Genomic DNA, 16,827 nt, shown 5'->3' with positions numbered 1-16,827 from the left:
TCTTTGCAAGGAGCATCCCTCCAGCAATTAGTGAGGGAGCCCACTCATAAGGACATAATATTAGACTTAATACTTACAAATGGTGACCGAATATCTGACATAAATGTGGGTGAAAATCTAGGATCCAGTGACCATCAAGCAGTATGGTTCAAAATAAAGACAGAGACTGACTCATCGCACACAAAAACAAAGGTGTTATATTTTAGGAAGGCTGATTTTGTAGAGATGGGAAACTCTGTAAGGGATTCTTTGACAGAGTGGAGGAACTTGGAAGGAGTGCAGGATAAGTGGGACAAATTAAAAAGTGCAATTCTAAAAGCAACAGAACTTTGTGTCAAAATAGTTAGGAAAAACACAAGAAAAAGAAAGCCATTGTGGTTTGCAAAAGAAGTAGCAAGTATTGTGAAAATAAAAAAAGTTGGCCTTTAAGAAATTTAAGCAGACGCAGAAGAATTAGGACAAAGAGGTGTATCTTGTTAGACAGAAGGAGGCTAATACCCCTTTTACACCAAAAACCCTGGTCGGACCCTGGTCTTTGAATGCTGGAGTATCCAGGGTCTGACCCTGCTTTATACCCCATTTACACAGCACTTTGACCTGGGTCGGACCTGGGTCTGCACCATTTACACTGAACCTGGGTCAGCCCTGCCTTAAATAATATTTTATATATATATTTATAGAAAAATATATATATATATATATATATATATATAGAAATATATAATATATAGAAATATAATATATATATATATATATCAGGGCTGACCCAGGTTAAGTGTTTTTTTTTTTTTTTTTTTAAGGTGCTGGGGGTGCCGGAGGGTACCTGTCCTGCCTGCTGTGCTTGGTGTACCTGGGGGTACCGGGGTGCTGGGGGGTGCAAGGGGTGCTGAAGGTACCTGTCCTGTCTGCGGTCGGATCTCAGCGGAGAAGATGATGTGCGCCGTTGCTGTACCACCCCCCCCCCCCCCTCCCCGGCAGACGGTCCCTGCGGCGTGCGGCGTATGGAGTGTCAGTGGCGGGGGTCCCTCTGGCGCATGGGAACTAGTACTAGTTCCTATGCGCTGGAGGGACCGCCGATACTGACACTCCATACGCCGCAGGGACCGGCTGCCGGATGCGGGGGGGGGGGGGGGTGTGATACAGCAGCGGCGCACATCATCTTCTCCGCTGAGATCCGACCGCAGGCAGGACAGGTACCCCCAGCACCCCTAGCACCCCCGTACCCCCAGCACAGCAGGCTGACAGGTACCCCCCTCTCCTCAGCAGCCGCAGGGACCCCCCTCCTCCCGCAGCAGCTGGGAACATCTTCCCCAGCGCTGCACGCTGTGGACCCGCTGCGGGTGCCTGCACCCGCAGCGGGACCATTTACACCGACATTTACACGGGTCCTATCCGTGTTCTACCCAGGTCAGGACCTGGGTAGAGGACCCGTGTAAATGGAAACGGATACCCCCCATTTACACCGCCGCGGATCCGGGTCTGACCCGCCGCTGACCCGGATTTTTCGGCGGTGTAAAAGGGGTATAAGAAGGTAATCAGATGTGCAAAAGCACAGGCTTAAGAGAAAATGTCCCAGTCAGTGGGTAAAGGGGGGGGGGACTTTTTTAGGTATATAAGTGAAAGTAGAAAAACAAAAAGTGGAATAATTAGACTGAAGACAGAGAGTGGAAGTTTTCTTGAGGGGGACAATGTAATAGCAGATAATATTAATAATTATTTCTGCTCAGTATTCACTGCTGAAAGAGAGGGGTAAGGGGTCACAGTTAAGTTGCAAGTATAGTCAGAAAACTGAGGAGAGACAAATACATTTACAGAGGAGAAAGTCCTCACAGAACTTTCAAAACTGAAAGTGGATAAATCAATGGGGCCAGATGGGATACATCCAAGGATACTAAAAGAGCTTAAAGGGGAGCTGGTAAAACCAATAACAGAATTATTCAACCAGTCACTAGCTACTGGAGTAATCCCAGAGGACTGGAAAACAGCGAATGTAGTCCCACTGCACAAAAGTGGAAGCAAGGAGGAGGTAAGCAACTATCGACCAGTGAGCCTTACATCAGTAGTAGGGAAATTGATGGAATCACTCTTAAAACAAAGAGTTGTAGAATATCTCAAAACCAGCAATTTACAGGATACAAAACAGCATGGGTTTACTGGGGGAAGATCATGTCAAACAAATCTTATTGACTTTTTTGACTGGGTGACTAAAGTAATAGATCAAGGTGGGGCTGTAGATGTAGCTTCTCTAAACTTTAGTAAAGCTTTTTACACTGTCCCCCATCGCAGACTGTTAAATAAACTTGAAAGCTTGGGATTGGATTCTAAGATAGTTGAATGGATAAGAGCGTGGTTGCAGGACAGAAAACAAAGAGTTGTAGTAAACGGAGTACAGTCAAAGGAGGGAAAGGTTACAAGTGGAGTACCCCAGGGATCTGTACTTGGACCAGTGCTTTTTAATATCTTTATTGGTGATATTGCAAATTGAATTGAGGGTAAAATGTGCCTTTTTGCAGATGACACAAAGGTATTCAACAGGGTAGACACACCAGGAGGGGTAAAACAAATGATTCAGGATCTAGGTAGATTAGAGGAATGGTCAAGAGCATGGCAACTACAGTTTAATGCCAAAAGATGCAAAATCATGCACTTGGGTCTCAGAAATCCAAAGAATTAATATAGTATAAATGGCACTATAATGGAAACTACTGAGGAAGAGAGGGATCTAGGTGTCACTATTTCAGGGGACTTAAAAGCAGGTAGGCAATGTAACAAAGCAATAAAGAAGGCAAGTCAGATGCTTGGTTGCATAGGGAGAGGTATCAGCAGTAGAAAGAAAGAAGTAATAATGCCACTGTATAGGTCATTGGTACGACCTCACCTAGAGTATTGTGTTCAGTTATGGAGGCCATATCTCCAGAAGGATATAAATACATTAGAGACTGTACAAAGAAGGGCAACTAAAATGGTGCATGGCCTACATCACATAACGTACCAGGAAAGACTAAAAGATCTTAATATGTATACTTTAGAGCAGAGAAGGGAAAGGGGAGACATGATAGAAACTTTCAAATATATCAAGGGTTTTAACAAGGTACAGGTGGGAGACATGCACTGAAACTAGAGGGACGAAGATTCAGGGGAAATGTGAGGAAGAATTACTTCACAGAAAGAGTAGTAGATAAGTGGAATAGCCTCCCATCAGAGGTGGTAGACGCAAATACAGTAGTACAATTTAAACATGCTTGGGATAAGCATATTGATATCCTTACAAAAAATAAAGATCAAATATGGTTTGAGGTAACATGTTTAAAAAAGGGGCAGACTAGATGGGCCAAGTGGTTCTTATCTGCCGTCAATTTCTATGTTTCTATGTTTCAAATATGCTGCGCTATATAAGAAACTGTAAATAAATAAATACTGTACATAGATAGATACTTATACATATATTTTATATATATAGAATAAGAATATATACTTATGCCTAGATCAGCGGTTCTCAAACTGTGGGTCCTGACCCCAAAGTGGGTCCCAACCTCAGCATTGGGCTCCATGTTGATGACCTTCAGGTTGATGACTTTGGTAATCTCAGTCAGTGATTCAAGGAGACTGAAAAATCTGTTGAATTGTCTGTTATTTTAGACTCCTCCCATCAGTCTGTGCCTCCACAGTGCTGCCATGTATGTGCTGTCTGCTGACTACACATGTGATGTGATAACCTTCTGCAGTAACTTGCTGGGGTCCTGTAATTCATTATATTGTCTGATGGGGTCCCAGAGTAAAATATTTTGAGGAACTCTGGACTAGATCCATCATAGACAATGGTGGTAGTGTACCAAAACAATAAATATATACACTAAAATGCAGCAGTTAATATACAAAAACTCTTATCCAGTGTCTGCACTGCTAATATTACTCACTATGTAAGATGATAATCCTTCTCCCAAGTCAAAATAATGTGTTTTTCTTGCAATTGCAATAACATGGCTTAGTAAGTAAACTGGTGTTAGCAAAGATAGTATTAGATTCAGTTGCTTAATTCAGCACATGGTGTTAACATTGCAAAGTAATAGGGGATATAGAGTAAAGTAACACTTATCACTATGCAAATGAGTCATGTAGCATTTATCTTCAGTTGTCCATAATTGCAAAGGAGAAATATACTGCATACTTCTACTGACCCTTGTGTAATCTGTAACCTTTGAGTGTTAACATGTGTGGTCGTTGTTGCTGCATCATTCACAACCAGGGCTAATATTGTGATTATATATAAAACATTTTATGACTGTGCTTCCAAACTTTCAATTCTAGCAGAGTAAGGTTACACATGTTTGATGTCATTTTCCAAAGTGCAGAACTAATTTGGGGATTACAATTGGAATGAAATGGCAGGTGATACTGAAGAGCGAATGAAATAGCAAGGGGTGGTATGAGATGGAACAAAATAGACAAGGGATGAGAGCAGGTAGTGAAATGTCACCAGAGACTCTACAGAGAAATTAAATGATGTGTTGGGGACGGGGCGGAGGAGAGTTGAAAATCTACACTGGTGGAATAAAACAAGTGGGGGAAGAGGGTGTAAAAATGTGTTGGAAAATGTTTGAGACTTTGAAGCAACAGTTATATAATAAGATTGGGTGGAAAAATCTATGGCCTGTTTTTTTTCCAGGTAGCTTCAGAGCCGGCCCTAGCCTAAATTACGCCCTAGGCAAGATTTTGACTGTTGCCCCTAGCACTGCCACTAGTTCCGTCTCCCCTTTCCCAGCACCATCAACCCTCATCATAGCAGTCATCATTTTGGTGTCCCTACCCGCAATATTTTAAATAGAACCAGCACACCCATTCGGTGCCTTTTTTGCTGAAAATTCGTCTTATTTGCATTGTTATGACCAGCACACACAAGGAGCTTCTGCTGATTAAAATGATATGCAGCATGCCTATATTCTGTGTGCGACTGTGGCTGTACCTGCATACGGAATGCTATGTTACAGTGATTTCCATGAATACACTATTTCATATGCAGATACAGCCTCACTCACACACAGAATATAGGCATGATGCATATCATTTTAATCAGCAGAAGCTGCTGATGCCCCATGGCATTCCAAATGCCCTAGGCAATTGCCTAGTTGGCCTATGCCTAAGGCCGGCCCTGGGTAGCTTGGATATGTAGAAAATATATTATTAATGATAACCACATTTTTACTGATCTTACCATAGCTTTATAAGTGGAAGATAGAAAAATATGACATCATAGAGTATCATGAATGCCGTGATGATGTCTGCATAAATTCAGGGCATCAGTTTTGACTACATCTACTGTATATAATGATATCAGTAATCTGTCCTGCCTCCATCATGCACAGTGCCCCTACCAACTGGCAAGTACAATCTTGCCACTTTGTTAAAACACTTTGTGGTGTAAACCTAAGAGAGTAGAGAGATAAAGTACCAGCTAATCATCCCCTAATTGCCATAGTACAGACTGTGCTTCCAAAATAACAGCAGGAGCCGATTGGTTGGTAGTTTATCTCTGTTGACTTTATCACTCACTAAGGTACATCTGTCCCCGAGTAACAACCTTAATTAATTATATAAATCTAACTAGACACATGGGCTGTTAAAAATAAGTTGTGTGATCTGGTATTTCTAAAAAGAAGAAAAAGGGTGACTCTTTTTGTCGGGGCACGACTTAATAAATTTAAGCACATAGCAATTGTGACTCATGTGAGCACCACCAACGAGGAAATTCTTAGGGACATCAGGTCCTATGATATACAAAATGTTGGTTTTGAATATTGTAATGTGAAATATCCTGCTGAGAGTCTGTGCTAGTCCTCCCTATCTCCTTCTGATCTGGTATTTGCAAGATAAGGCTGAGGGGCTATGTAGGAGATGTATCAAAGGAGAATCCTAGGGAGTGGAGTAGCTGGCTATACCAACCAATCAGCAATCTATAATTAATCAAAATCATTTTAACATATCACATTAGAAGAAGAAGCAGAGTGGCCGAAATGGGCAACGCCTCCACTTTTTAGAACGCTAAATACATCTCAACTTATATGATTTTTGAACCACTTGAGGGCCTGTTAATGTGGTAAAGTGATGATGGAATAACAGGTGGATATTTTTTTTGTTCCAATAGAATGTTTATTATAAGAGCTGTTTTAAATTTGGTGGTACTTAGGGTATTGAATAGAGGTAGTAGAGGGTCAGGATCTATAGAAGAGATTATATCAGGGATGATAGGTGTTATAAAATGTCTGGCCTGTAGGTACATGTAAAAGTTTGAATTCGGAAGGTTGTATTTTCGTTTTAGAGTGTCGAAGGAATGTATAGTGCCCCCTGGGTCAAAATTCCCCCTTGTTTGACTTTAGTAATATATATATATTGTTAAATGAAAGAACGGGAATATTGTATTTCTTCGTAGATGTTTTATGATAATTTTCTTCTACTCATTACTCCCTAAATATAACTCAAGGTGGACCTAATATTCAATATACTTTAGGTCTATTCATGTTAAGACAATTTGTTATCGTACATGTTTATATACATATTTCTTATTCTATGCAAAAACTCAATAAAAACTATTGAAAACAGGTGGATATTTTTGCTATTACAATTATTGGTTGCAATAGGATTATTTTTATCAGAATTTGGGGGAAATTTTATAGTTTGCGAGAAGCATGAAGTTCTAGACTTTGTGGGAAATTTACTAAAATGTGAGATCTATTCAGATAGGATGTTGCTATAGGCAACCAATCAGATACTATCTAATATCTTCAAGAAGGTGCTAAATAAATAAACAGATTTTGATTGCTTGCCTATAGCAACATCCCATGTGAAATGGAACTCTCATCTTAGTAAATTTCCCCTTTGTGTGAGTTCTCCTGATTTTTTTACAGCGGCAATCATTTACAAGTCTAAACCAACCTAGTTTTGCCATGTAAATGATTGCTGCTTTAAAAACTGGAGAACTCGCACTTCCTGCTACTTGCAGGCTATTAAGTTCCCCCATTGTGTTTGTTCTGTTTCTGCACTTAAGTCCAACATGTTTGATAATAAATCTGATTGATTTCTCATCATTGATAGTCATTGATGTTGTTCTCATGCTACACAGAGAGTGATATTGGAAGAGTCCCACTATATTTGCTGTAATATTGCAGTGCATGTAGTTGTCAGTTGGAAAATAGCATCCACCATATCAACTGCATTTGCACAGGTTGCAGTTGAACCCTTAAAAATAAATATTGGTAACTTTTCTAACAATTAGACTAATATAAAAATAGTTTTTATAATATTGGACTCTTAACTGTTCTATCACACTCTTTAGGTAGAATATTTTTTACATTTTAGTTTTATTGTATATTATTTTTGAAAACTAGAGTGCGATAGCTGCAAACTGACCTCAGCATTTCCATGTGATCATGGACATATATTTTGCAATACAGGCGAGGGGCATTAGGTGACTCAATAAAACTAGCACTTATTGTACACTATTAAGGTAGACAGCTTCAAATCCAGTGGAGTCTAATCCCCACTATAATCACTACAATATAAAAGCACCTCTTCAGCACACACTACATGTCCTGTTCACTGCTCCCTGGTGATAATGAGGGTAAGCTGAACAGTTCACTCTGATTGAACTGATAAGTATTTTGTCCTTAGCAGTAAATGTCTACAAGTATCACCCCCTCTGTGAAAGAACGACTGCTCCCTTCTGTTTTAACTAGTTTTCAAGCAGTAAAAACATTTTTATTGCTTTCAATAATTGTACTTTAATCACCAGGCCATTCCAGTACTAATGAACATACTTAGTGTGTTTTTTGTTAAGTACAGATTTAGGGATGCAGAAGATGGGTGTTACAGTATATGGCAAAGTAGATGTTTTTAGCTTGTTTGTTTTATATGTGTGCATTTAGCATATTTTGTTCTACCACGGTTTGATCACATCATAGCATAAAAAAGATCATTATGATCACATAAGTCCCCGAATAAAAAAAAAACTCTCCCAATTCATCACCCAATTTTTAGTGTGTTACTTATTTACAGTATTAAATATAATACAATTAAGAACTGGTAATGTCAATGATGCTGGTAAAGATTTATGTCCCATTGTGCAGTTTATTTTTCACCACTAACACCAGTGGATCTTGTTTAGAAGGAGCTGTTCAATGGAAGGAAAGAGAATGGAGAGTGTCATTAATGTTGATCATAGTCTGTGTGTAAAATGTGGCACTTGATAAGTTGTTCTGTGTCCTCTTCAATTTGACTTTGACATGAGAAAACGTGCACCTAAAACTGAAAAGGGGGAGCTGTCATCAGGACACTTTGATATCAACATGAATTCATAGAAGGTCAGAACATCTTATGACATGTACAACACATCACAAAGGGAGGTGATGCTGGGGCATCATCCTTGTATAGTCACCCTGATAAAAGTTACCATAAGCAAATGAACACATTACAACCCGGTGCTGTATTTGAGCTTATTTGGTCATTCATATTGTTTCACTAAATTGTATGGATGATGGTTACGATTCAAGTGAATTAGCAATTATAGATGCAGTTGGGGCATTTGTTCAGTGGAACCCATTAATGATTATTTATCTAAACCATCCATATGTCTACAGTTTCAGCCTAACCTACAAGCCTTGAATCACTTGTGTAACAATATACTGCTTTAGCAATAACATTAAACTGTGACAAAGTCGTGTATAATATAACCATGTAGAGAAACCGAATATCTTGGCTTTAGGACTGTACTTTATCAGTCGGCACTGCCGATTCTTAAATATCTGAAACGTATTCTGATACCTTTAAAACCCCTCCGAAATATTTGGAATGGGTAATTAAACTTCCTGTGTTTTGCTATATCAGAATGGCATATGATATTCTTATTGCATCTTCTTTTAATATTTGCACATTGTCACCATATGACACAGTTTATACTGCATCACCATAGTATAATTGTCAGTTTAGTTGTCTATTAGAGCATATACAGTAGTATATTGTGGGCTGATGTGTAGCCAGTACATTGCGTCCTACATAAAGAACTCCTGCTAATTGGGACCAATACCCCCTCCTGATTTGGATCGGAAATTGTGCAAGATATGCAGTCTTCTGCTGCAAGGTGGGAGGCTGGCTTCCTCCCAGCCAAGTCCAACCGTTTCCTAGCTTTGAGCTTTGCCTGGGGCTAAAATGCTACGTCCCGGTTTAAAATGACCAGCATAAGCACCCATCCTACTTTGTACCAATCTCCATCACCCAATGTCTACTGAGCAGGTAAATACACTGATTGCTCCATTAACGCACTTCACCGTCCAATTATATTCCAGAAATCAAAACAGATTGATAAGCGTTTAATTTATTTAATGGGGCTGGGAGGAAAAAAAAAATAAGCACTTAAGGGGTTTGTGAAACCTTCTTAAGTTTTTTTCTTTTTAGTGTCACTTTAACAAAGCATTTGTCCTGTTGTGTCCGATTTTCTGCCTATTTATCACTGATATAATAAACAAATACTTGTCATACAGCGCAAGTGGCGCAGCGATCAGTATGAAACATTTTACTTAAAAAAAAAGTTACAATGCAATTAGTGTAACAGGGAATGTATAACTAAAATATCAGGAATGTGCTAAGACTATGCGGATAATAATTGAAAGGATCCATATAATAAAGGTCGTTATGTAAAGGCATTTACCACCTTAGTTTCTGGCATACTTTAAACACTATATAGCTTTCCCCGGTCAGCCAGGGATTTGTATGAATGATATATTGCCTGATGAACGCTGTTAATAAGCGTAGGAAATGAACAGGGCATTTAATGACAAAATATTTCCTATCGCAACATTGGATCAGATGATGTATTTATTAGAGTCCAGATATGGCCGACATCATGGCTTATTTGATTTGTTAAGGATATTAGTTTCAATAATTAGCCATATGACACTGAATCCATTTCAAACTCACACAATTTTATTCCCCTTATTTTTTTTTTTATACCCGTTCCAATTTAGGGGGGAGGCGGGATAATCTTAAAGATGTGAAAAAAAAAAAATTGTGTAAAAGATGAATAAATACAAATGAAGCAATAGCTATAAATGGAGGATGTGAGATTAGGTACTGGATAAATCGTTTCTGTTTTAAAATGCGATACCCGTGAAAAACTCGCTTGTGCCGTAAGAAATGCCAGCTCTTTGCTGATATGGGACATGGGTATATATACAGTATGTTAAGTCACTTTTTTTTTTTTAAATCTGTGCATATGTGCAAACTTATTTTACAACTTGTACATAATATTCCCCTGAGTTGCACATTCCTCGGAAAGTAGATGGCACTGGGACAAATGAAACATCAGACGCTTCCCTATATTTTCCATTTACAGATGCAAAGTAGCTACTAAGTTAATACTAGGTTCCCGAACGATAAATACTTTTAGGCCAATTAAATCTAATAACTTGTATCATGTCACAATCTGTCATGTCCCTAGTTACTAATTGCCTTAATTAAATATTCGTGTCTATTGCAAAGCAATAGGGACACTGCAGAATTGATATCACCAGCTTAACTATTAAATACTACTTTATAATCAACAGGAAAATATGCTAAAAAGGAACTGACGAATTTGAAAAAAACTTTTTGCAGTCTTTAGAAATGAACTTCAAAGTTATATTAAATATGGCTAATTTTTGTATCCGAATAATGATGGGGGGGGGGGGGGGTGATAACAATGTGAAAAAAGTGAATATTATTATTCACAATTTTTTTTGCCTATATTTCAAAATAATCGTGCAAATTGGAACAAAATATTCATTAATGGATTGTACCATGGTGCATTAATAAAGTAGTACAGGTCCAATTCAGTAGTCGTGTATGTTCTCTAGTCTTTTACATGTTAATAAAAGCAGCCTCTGGCTGAGAGGAAACATTGGTAGGAAAGAAATGAAGTTTATGTGTTTCAAAGAATCCGGTCTAATTATGAAAATGTCATTTATTTGTGTGACGGAAACGTTCAGGATCAATCAACCTCAAATAGGATTAAACAGTCCATTCAATGAAATCTATTAGCGTCTCATTTCAGGCACAGATTCTGTGCGTAAATCAATAAACAGCATAAAAGCGAGACCAGTAGCAAAACATAGGTTGCTAAATTAAAAAAAAAAAACTTACATCCAAAAGACTTGTAAAGAGTTAGGGCGTCTGTGCAATCCTTAACCCGTCGATCAATACAAATGAATATTTAATGTTTAAAAGACACAAATTGAAATCCATTAACACGGCATTCTACCTTATTATTAATATAAAACGCCCTCGGACTTATTTGCTGAGGAGCAGCAGAAAAACTGCATATGCACTCACTAGCTGCATGTATAATCTATGTGTACTGCCCTTTTCCAGAGTTGTTAGCAGTTCTAGGCAGTATAAATGGCTCTCGTTATATTTCTGAATCTATCAAAGCACTGCGGATTATATAACACCCCAATGTTAATCAACAGACCTCAAAACTCTACCAGGGTCTCAGTTATATAAGACTCCATCCGTGACGTCAGAGACATCTAGGAAACAAACTTTAATGTGCAAATTGTATATTACACAGAAATGACCTCTTCAATAACGTGGAGAGACCTCAAGTTCAATGCGATCGTCTGATTTTGAAAATAATTTCAAATTCAAATTGTTTATACAGTAAATGATTTGATATGCCATTCATGTGGTTGGTCTGGATGCAATAGCTGGGCGCGTGTGTGGCTGTATTATTTTAAACTTTCGTATTTTGCCTAAATACACTAGCCTATTGATAGCTGAATGACAGCGAAACATGGCAGAGAAATCCAGTCTGCATGAATGCGAGAAGTATTATAAACCCCACTGTCTAGATCCATATTTCTATGATCTCATAGCATTTAAACAAAATCCGTTACCGCAATTAATCGAATTATTTGAATATACATATCACTGACCCGATGTGGCGATATAATGATGTCTCCCAACTGTTTTGTAATCCTTATCTGCCCAATTATAACACGGATCCTACATTCAGTTTATGAGGTGTAGCACTTACAGCAGTGCCTTAAAATAATAATGGGTTGTTGCTTCTGTATCTGATGATGAATTACTTTGATATTTAGTTTAATGTGATACCGAAGCCCGAGACTATTTATCAGTAAAATATAAATTACATTAAATGACTGTAAGTTTCTTGTAAAATAATGAGACTGGCAGCGTAGTAAGACTTTGCAAATCCCCTCTCGGCCTTTTTCCTTTACCCACCCACAAAGAAGATTATTTATTAGGAATTATGCTCAAATATGTATTTTTATATATGTATATGTAGTGTTGGCTGTTCGTTTTCTGGAGTCTATGTGGGGGGTCTGCAGTGCTGGAAGTATAAATAATAAAACATATTTAAAACTAGAGAGGGCTGGGAAATGAAAGGTGTGCGTGTGTGTGGCTGTATCACAAGTCCCATACACTATGCATTGTATATTTAGGCCTGTCTCGCAGGGCGCTCCTGTATATTGTATCACACTATATACAGATGATGCTGTGTCCTCACACCACACTTACCATACACGGGAATTGGATAACCATGATATAAAGACTTTTAATTAAAATCAGTCTTCTCTACTAATATTACCAATGCTTGGTCGTATGGCAGTCTCTATAATATAATACACGTGGGGCACCAATATGTATGTTATGTGTCGTTTATTAAAATATTTGATGTTTGTTTAGTTTGTTTGATCTATGCCAATGAGTTCATGTATCCTTGTGACAAGACATATAGAAGTGATACTGGGGTTTCAACGGATGTGAATTGCAATATTGTCTCTACAGCGCTACGGAATATGTGTGCTATATAAATAGCTGGTAATAAATAATAAATAGTAAACGGTCCCATTGATTGCAATATATATATATATATATATATATATATATATATATATATATATATATATATATAGATGCACTGGGGGCGGCGGCACTCGGAAATAAAGACAGTAGGCGGCAGCTCTTGTGACCGACGTTTCAAAAGCACTGGGGCTTTTTTTATCAAGGTGCTGTAATAGTGAGAACTATTACAGCACCTTGATAAAAAAAGCCCCAGTGCTTTTGAAACGTCGGTCACAAGAGCTGCCGCCTACTGTCTTTATTTCCGAGTGCCGCCGCCCCCAGTGCATCTATCGTTCAGAGCGTCCCTGTACGCTCATCCAGGAGGGCACCGGAGCTTGTAATAGCCACCACGCACAGTGGTGACAATACGGAGTGCCACCACAGTCTCCCTCGATATATATATATATATATATTCATCAGGATGACATATATACTATTTCGTGGATTTACTCTAATATTTCACCTAGTTTATAGTGGGTCTCCCTCATCCCCAGTAAGACAGTAAGGACAAGCTAGACAGTGGTATCAAGAAGGTTAGTGGACAGAGCCAGACCTTGCCGCTTTAGGCAGAGTACCAGAGATGTGATGCGATCTGTTACCATGGAAACGCTGAAGTGAAATAAATCTCCATTCCAAACATGATATAGATTTAACATAAGGCGGTTTACAGTTGTTACTTGGAGCCAGCGTGGTCTGTCCATAGGGTCATAGGCACACTTGCAGGAGGGATGCGATTCCCAAGGCAGGTCACCTCTCACACGTGACTGGAGGATGTTAGACCTGTGATTAATGTCAGCCTTTCATGTTGCGAATATCCTGCCATAAAACCAACTTTTAATTAACGTAATCATGTGTTTATTTTACTCCACTTCATTTATTGCTGGCGAGTGTTTCTTTGTGATACATTCTGTTGCGAAGAAACATTAACAGTGCTGTCTTTTTGTAGCATTCCGATTCTCAGTTTTGTGTATGTAATAAGCTATTTTGCATAACATTAGTAGGATTTAAGTGTCAGTGCTCTGGGAGCCTTCATCTTACTCAGGGTGGAGTTTAATGTGCTATTTCTGCTTGGTGATTGATGATAGATGAAGCTCAGGAGTCGTTAGTAAAGACACACACTTTGCATGATGCTTATGAACGTCAATTACAAGCTACCATATTGCTCTGTCTCACAGAGAACTTGAGTATTACTTCTCATTTTTTACTTGGTGCTTGGCTATATTTAGAAATTTTGTCCTAGTTCTGTCTTGTACACCAATAGCGTTGGATAGTGGTAGCCAGAGAGGAGCTATAGATTTGTATGCTCAAGAGGTGTCATTTCCACGGATTGTCTGTCTGGTTTTTTAATACCTATATGGGTTGGTGGGCATGATGACCACCCGGCAGTCGTTCGCATTCCTTTGTATTACTGTATATGCGGATATTAATACATGACGCCCCAGAAATAAGAGCAACACTGCGCTATGTGTATGATAACATGCTGTGGGGAGCGGGCTACACAGCGTGGATTCAAGATTTTACATAACTACAGTATCATCAAATCAAATGTATTGCTTAGAAAATATTTTAATACAAAAATGTATAATTAATATATGTGTATGTGTGTGTGTGTGTGTGTGTGTGTGTGTGTGTATCTACTTATCTATATGCTTGAGTGTGTAATATATATATATATATATATATATATATTTATATATTTATTTCTGGGGTGTTGAATCCATGATCTTTATTTAATACACACCAGATGTAAGTTACAAATCAACCTTTCTCGAGACAATACCCTGGGACTATACCCTGGTATACTGGTATATTGCGTGTGCTCTAACATAAAGATGGGAAATTAATATCATTTTTCGACCATCAACCACTTATTCACTAAAATATCAATTAGAGAACATTTCAAATAAGGTAATCAATAACAATGCGTCTTCTTGCCGAAACAGGCATTGAGCAATAACTAGTTATATAACAGTAGTTAAATAGACAAAGCTATACATATAGGTTATAGATGAGAGAGCAGATATTCCGAGAAGATGTACAATCACAAGAAATCCGTACTAACAGCCATTTGTTGTAAAATGACTTCTACACGTGGATGTATTCAGCCTGTTGTGATGGGTGAACGCTAGAAGTAGACATTATCTGCAAAGATAACATAATATCAGATGAGGATTATAGGTCAGCAATAGTCCATCTGCTACAGACCAGAAACCCCGCCAGCATCACCTTGCTACATGACCTTGCCACTCGGACTGCACCAGGGTGCATTCAGCCGCCAGACATTGGACCCAAACAGCAGCTAATCTAAGGGAAAAAAAGGAAAGAGATCAATGACCACATTGACGCTTCAATCGCCTATTCCCAAACCTGCTTGTACCTTACCTTGTACAGCCGAGCAAGACAACACTACAAGGGGAAACAATGTTAGTAAGTGCTGATCTTGTGGTCACATATCATTCATTTAACCTATCAGATCCTTTGAGATGCGGAGAACACAGGATGTGGAAATATTCCCCGAGCCAGGCCCCTGATCACATTATCCACTGTCCCAGCAATCCATCAGCACACTGTTACCTTAATTCTATTTATAGTTAATGTTCAGTGTAATTATTTTTGTTCCCCTTGTAAACATGTTAATACGGTTTAATATTTACACGAAAGTGACTTGCAACCTTATAATTGAATGTGTTTGAAAACGGATCCGTCTCCTGACGTTTGCTGAGCATATGCGCCTTCCTTAAAGTGTTTTCTACAAACGCATCTTCTGTAACAATAGCAAATGGTGTTTAAATGGGATTTTACAAATACTAAAGAAACGTCCATGTGCTGTCAGTACTGTGCTGGCAAAGGGGATTGCAACAACCAAGTGGTTTTTAGTGAACCGCGTTGTACCAAAGTAGATATTTAAATCATTAAATGGATCTTGGCTATGAGCTTGGTTTTCTTCTGAACTTGATCTCAGACACTTCCCATAATTTAGCTAATTCAATACGTTTTCCTGGTTATACTGTTAGGACTCCTTCCTTTTCCTAGCAATTAGACACTTCAGGGGATGGAAACAAATTGCACCTAGTTTCTGGGCAACTTGTGCGAGCATCCCATGGAGAATGGACACACACACACACACACACACACACACACACACAGCTTAGGGTGAGCTCAATTATGTAATGTGATTAAATGATGATCAGGAGGATGAAATCATGCGGCCAAAATGCTATCACACAGCGGAATTGAGATCTTTATTTAATACAAGGCGAGTTTAGTCATCAAATGAATCGAACCTAAATGCAATTAAACAGAGTCACTTTAAGTATGTCAAATACATATATCCCCATTCTGCGGAGAGCCCTGCATGACGATTGGTTTAGTGACTTCCATTGGAGGAGTTTATATTTTGACATTATTTAATCACCTACAAGTCCATAAAACGCCTGAAACAGAAAGTAATTGCCATTTACTGGTTATCAAAAAGAAATAACAAATCTATGATCAAAAAAAGTCTCAATATATTCAAACATGTTATATTAAGAATAAGTGTGTGAGACTGAGTACTCTCTGACGACTACAAATACATTGTTCTGCAAATACAAAGAAACATGCAGCACAGGAGCAATTATACAAAACTATTATAATCTACAAGGATCCTCCGCTTAATCAATTATCTGATTCAATTGTCTTCCCCTGTTATACCCTACCCTAAAACCATTATAAAACAAATGGCAGCAGACAGTTGCTTTTAGCCCCAGAACTCACAGTATTGCTTGCAGAGAATCTCCTGTTTATACATTTCCTGACTTTGTTGTGTATTATTGCTATTATTATTATATTGAATGCAGATACCTGATGTCCCCCTGCCTTTTGCTTTATTTGTCTTTTTATTTCCTCTCTTTTTTTGGAGCAGCTTATTTCTCTAAATCAAGGTGCGTTGATGCC

The 16,827-nt window shown here is 38.5% G+C and overlaps 1 long non-coding RNA gene across 1 annotated transcript in view; it reads right to left on the bottom strand.

Moving 5' to 3' along the window:
* Positions 1-13,186: 13,186 nt before the first annotated feature.
* LOC146057468 (uncharacterized) overlaps positions 13,187-16,827 on the bottom strand; it is a 6,242-nt gene continuing 2,601 nt past the window's right edge. Inside the window, exons 2-3 of the long non-coding RNA XR_014469728.1 lie at positions 15,118-15,195; positions 13,187-15,033 (exon numbers count right to left, since the gene is read on the bottom strand). This is a non-coding gene — a long non-coding RNA (uncharacterized LOC146057468). The remainder of the gene's footprint in view (positions 15,034-15,117; positions 15,196-16,827) is intronic.

This window comes from Crinia signifera, chromosome 2, assembly GCF_055691185.1.
Source record: "Crinia signifera chromosome 2, ASM5569118v1, whole genome shotgun sequence".
Classification (NCBI taxonomy): Eukaryota; Metazoa; Chordata; class Amphibia; order Anura; family Myobatrachidae; genus Crinia; species Crinia signifera.
Note: the sequence above shows the minus strand (reverse complement) of the source record. Positions and strands in the feature narration are given on the sequence as shown.